Genomic DNA, 6,000 nt, shown 5'->3' on the forward strand with positions numbered 1-6,000 from the left:
CTATGAGATAGAGGTGAGGCTTTATAGTCTGGAAATCATGTTAAACTAACTTGAAAGAGGTTTGTTCCATAAATTTTAATTGTAAGCCAATGTAGGTAAGAGTAGATTACTCTTCTTTGAACACCAGATGGATTTATAATCATCCAATATTTGCGCAGTTATAAAAACATAGACCTGAGCTAAAAGGCAAATACAGAATTACCGGAAACAGAGCTGTTTCAGTCCACCTTGTTACTAGTTAAACTGATGAAAATGTCCTACAGTTTAAAGAATTATATTTAAGGTTATACAATTCAGAATTTTGACATATAACATATTTTTCTTGCAGAACATCCATAGTGTATTTCTTAAATGATTTTGCAGTTATATTTACACTGAATTGTTAGGAGTTTCAACTAGACATTATTTTATGGCACTGAGTATAATTTAACTAGTAAAGCCACAGAAGTAATATGATCAGTATGAGTTCATAACATAACACTGATGTATTTATATTTAAAGCTTTTTTGTAATTGTATTCTAGAACACATGGGCCTTCATGGCAATGAAACAACAAGGAGAGCAAATGCATGATCAGAAAGAAGCCCATTCATTATTTTTTGGAAGTATTTTTTGGTATTCTATTATAGGGCTTACCATAGGAATTATAATAATATATGTTAAAATGAAAAAAAAGTGCAAGAGATTCAGAATTCGGAAAAAAAGACAACATAAAATAGAACACAATGCTTCTTACTTTTAATGTGCTTTTAATCTCTGATAGAAGCTCAAATGTCAGCACTTCAGAGAACTAAAAAATATGAATACTTATTTGAGAACCAGATTTGAAATCATTGTGAAAGAAATCAAAATTGACTCATCATCCAGCATTTTGTGATAAATTGTGAAGACTAAGAGGCATTCAGCTTACCTAGAAATTCATATTATTAGAAGTTCATATTGCTATTGTATTCTCCATATGCCATTCTCCACACGAATCAAATGGAATAGAAAACTATATGGAACAAATCTGGTGGCCCTCCTCAGAATATGAGAAAAAAAACCTCAGCTGTTAACTTGAGTGGATCACTGGATGACACTGGTATCACTGAACACTGGATAAAATCAGCTAAGATGTGGGAAACACAATGAGGATTCAGTAACTAGTGTTCTCATTCTTATACTACACAGCAGTAATTCCAGTCTACACCTGTGTTTTGATACTTTTGATTAGGAAAGATTTAAGTAAAAGATTTTTTATAAAAGAGGGTAAAGCATCTAAGAACATTTTATATTTTTCTATGTTCAAATATCCTAAAATGAAGTCCAGAGAAAAAAATTACTGTATTTAATAAGGATGTACCAAATCAGGAATGATAATTTTCTTCTACTTTCCTTCTTACAAGCACAGAGAACCTGATTCACACTAAAACAAGTATCTTCCTTCCTTCCTTTAAAACTGAAAATTAATCACAGATGCAAATAGGACACATTCCAGATTTCCTGGAATTATTTTTTAAACAATTATTTCTTATAACTATTGTATATTTAGCAGTAATAATAATAATAACATTAATAAATTATTTCCCTATGTCAACTCACTCTTTAAGGTCTTTTAAAATGGAGCATATCACATACACAGCTTTTCTCTTTGGTAACTACATTTCTTATGAAGTGTGGAGAATTATAGTGTGTTCATGAATACTTTGTAAATACTGTATGGTTTCTCTTAATATATATTTATTTTTTCACTGCCTGTTATTGAAGAAGGTAGGGACTAGACTTAATGAGGGAATCCAATCCCTCATCAATTGGGTCACACGTGCTTTCAGTCCTAAAAAAGTTGTCTGGTTGAATATAAAAAATATATCTCACACATGATAATGACTTCTAACAAAGGCATGTAAGAATAAAAAGGTTTTCACAGTAATACTATAAAAATAAAAATTACAAACAACACATTTTTCAATTGTCCCTCCTGGATGCTTAACTTTTAATGGTTAAGACAGTGATAATAGACATTGCTTATAGTTCTACTGTCAACCCAAACTATATATCCTCAAATACTTTTTCAGGAAAAATAGAATCAAGCTCTTTAAATCATAAGTGTTCTCACTGAATAAACAACCAAAGAGAACAACAACTACTCTCAGCAGAAAAGGAAATTGAAAAAAAACAATGTGAATGAATAATAATCAGACATTTATCATGAGCAGCAAGCATGGTACTTATAAAAATGTAGAAGGTTTGAGTAAGCAGTGGTGCAAATCATTATTTTGACTATAAGAGCTTAGTAAGTTTTTCAAAATGTTTCAAATATTTCTTGGCTCTCTATAGAAAGAAGTGTTTAGAGATAAATATAACTTTTGTATTGTATTAAATAGAAATGAAATAACAGACATTTTGCTTTACTGATGCTTGGTTTCCATGAAAAAGAAGACTTGTTCCAGGAGACGCTTTTTTTAGGACACAGGCTCTAAAGATATTGTCAAACTGTTGATGACACTCATACAATCGTGTGACACAGATATATGCCTGAAACACTAGTGGCAATGCCTCTTACATCTTAAAGAGGTAAGTGTCTAACACGCAGCAGCAGGGTGATGCTTGGAAAAAAATGTTGTGAAAACCAGCTCAGGGGTATAAATATCTATATAACAAGTTATTCAGAGAAACAGCTAATGCAGCTTCATGTCCTTGAAATAAGAGGATTTGTGAAATTACTGTGTCCTACCTGTGCTAGAAAATAAAACATGACGTTTTCTGTTCATTGTATATACAACCTAACTTAGACTACTCAGCACAATGGACCAAGAAACATGGAATTATTCTTCAGGTTTGCCAGTAAATTAACTAGATGTCTCACAAATCTAGTGTGATAATTTTGTGATAATTAGACCAGGCTTTTTAAAAAAACCCATGCATATGTACATATGCAACCACTCATATTGTTTGCATGTGTATACGAACACATGCAAAAGTTGTTCAGCTTGAAATAATGTTCCTAAAAATATACATATTCTCTGCTTAGATCATGAAGATACCATTCAATAGTTATTTTGTAGGGTATATTATTTGTAGAAGTCCTTATTAAAATGCATCTTTAATTTGAACTTTATCTTTGAACCTATCATTTTAGTACTTTGTCAGTAGTATAGACTTGATGCAGCTTTCCTTTACACCCATGAATTCCAGTTCTTTCTGTGGCATAAGCAGAATGTGAAATGTATGCTTAGCACGACTACCACAGGATGCATTATTTGGCATAAACCAGCTATGCCTTCTCTTCCTGGCTCTTCTTTCAGACACAAGAGGCTCTATAATCATAGTAGTAGAGGTCACACAGTTTGAGAGTCAGGATATATAAATAAAGCTGTAGTTCTCTTAAAGAGCTGGAAATCACACCTGGTTACCCTTGACAACTTAAGCCACTAAGAGACCAAAAAGCAACCTTTACCTTCAGCTCCATTTTTGAATGCAGTTTCAGTACAATCAGTGTTCATGCTTAGTGAACTTTTATGAAACTCAGAGTTGTTAAATTAAATATTCTAGGTTTGGCTTGCACATCTTTGTTTCATACTGTACTGCTATTTCAAGTCAAAACCAAACCAAACAAAAACGAATGAACCAAACAAAAATAAACCCCACAAGAAACACCAAGATTAAATTGTCTGTTTAAAATCAAACTGAGTTGAAAGAATAGTTCAAATTCCTTGTCTAGTCTTTGAAACATTTGGACTCTATTTTAATATTCCTAATTGAGTAGCTTCTTAAACCAGTTTATCTTAGTTCGTTGTACTTTTGCTGATCTTTTCTGTAAAATTTCTTTTGGTTGGTTTTACTTGAATTTATTTTTTTTTAATAAAATCATTAATAACACCAAAAGACAAAACACATTATTTTTAGAATTTGAATGAGATCAAGTTCTATCAAAACCATATTTCATTTGAATAATAATGCACCATCTTCAAAAATCCAGAATATGCTGTTGTTGGTCTGCAGTCTATGAAAGACAATTATATCTTGAATATGTCTTTCTTCAGAAACATTTTACTTAATAAAGTATGTATAAATATGTGTTTTGCAGGAGTTGGTTTGTACTCATAGAGTTCTTTAAGTCAGTTAAAAATAAAGAAGATAAGCTTATTTTAGCATTCACATTCCATACACACACTAACACAGAGCAATCATATTGTTTTCATACTGTGGAGTATCTGTCTGTATAGATAAACATAACTTTGTCAGTTTATTTTTTACAAGAATAGAAGCAATGCTTAAGAATAGGCTTTTGATTTTGTTCTGTCTTATCATGATGGCCTCTTACAACACCCCTCCCCCCACCACAGTGAATATGTCACTGAATATACTTCTTGAATCTATTTAATAAATTTGACTGGAACTCTGCAAGTCAAATGCTTAGATATCCACAATTTAAGAAGGATGAAGGTCCCTGAATGCATTCAGGGGAGGATGAAAAAGCTGTTGAAAGGGCTGGAAGGAATGTCCTATGAGGAGAGGTGAGGAATCTGTGGTTGCTTAGTTTTAAGAGAAGAGGGCTGAGGGGTGACCTAATTGCTTTCTACAGCTTCCTGAGGAGAGGAAGTGGAGAGGGATGTGTTTTCTTCTCCCTGGAACTCAGTGACAGGATGTGTGGGAAGAGTTCAAAGATGTACCAGAAAAGGCTTAGACTGGACATTAGGAAGGATTTCTTCACAGAGATGGAACAGGCTGAAACAGGCTTCCTAGAGTGGTAGTTGATGCCCCAAGCCTGTCAGTGTTTAAAAGGCATTTAGAAAATGTCCTAAACAATATGCTTTAAGTTTTAGTCATCCCCGATCTGGTCAGGCTTCTGAACTGAAGATCACTGTAGGTCCCTTCCCACTGAAATAGTTCTTCTCTTCTCTTCTCTTCTCTTCTCTTCTCTTCTCTTCTCTTCTCTTCTCTTTTCTGGCTTCTCCTCTCTTCCCCTCTATTTCATATTTTATTTTTAGGATGTTATACTAATCACTACATTTTTTTTCTTTTTTTTATTTTTTCTTTTCCCTCTTTAGATGTCCATATTTTAGGATTTTTTAGGACAATAAATTACTACATATGGTCTGCATCATTCTTTGTTTCCTTTATGAATTGACTTCTCAGAAAATAATGAAGGATCATATCACTAGTTAGCACAAGTGCATTGTTTCCCTCCCCCTTTCCCCTAAATCTCTTCTATTTTCATTCTTCAATATCAAATTCAGGATGCAGAGACATTCACAGACCAAAACAGTGGGATTCAACTGATATCTGCACCTACATGTCACCCTACACTGTGTTTATATGAAATGGGGAAAATAAGGTACTCAAAAGAGAATTAATCTTTTCTACCTTATTAATCTATTTACAGATCAGAAGTACCAATATCTGAAAGATAAATTATTTTTATTAGCTCCAAATATAATTTAGTATGGCCAGCTGAGGTCTGACCCATAATTGTCTCCAGAGAATGTGTCTCAGGATAAACAAGATCTTTCAAAAGTGGTATGATTCTATCATACAACAGTTAATAAGAAGGTTCTCAAAAATGTGATAGCTGTTGTCTGCATTCAGGCAGAATGCAGCCAGATTCACTACATGCTTTTGAGCTTTTGATCTAACATAGAAGAGATACCTATAGGTCTACTATTTTTTGTATATATGGCTACTGAGAAGAATATCACACAAGCATGAGTTGGTTTAGCATGTTTAACATTTTCTATTGACAGTTGAAGCATTTCTATTGCATACTGGGTTTTGCAATGAACCCTTTCTCAAAATAATGATTTTTCACCAGTAACTATAGACAATGTAGGTGTCTTACTCAGTATTATATATTCCAACACAGAACAAGGAATCTAATTTTTAGTCAAGTGATATTGGGTATTTATTATTTTTATTTGCTTCCAAGTAAGTGTAATGTTAGATTACAAAAAACTTTTCACATGACCCGTAGTATCGGCTGAAGTGGTGCTAGTGTAACAGAAGAAAATGTCTCAAATTTTT

Source organism: Corvus kubaryi, unplaced genomic scaffold, assembly GCF_017639235.1.
Source record: "Corvus kubaryi isolate FWS band 111438036 unplaced genomic scaffold, C.kubaryi_AGA036_p1.0 133, whole genome shotgun sequence".
Classification (NCBI taxonomy): domain Eukaryota; kingdom Metazoa; phylum Chordata; class Aves; order Passeriformes; family Corvidae; genus Corvus; species Corvus kubaryi.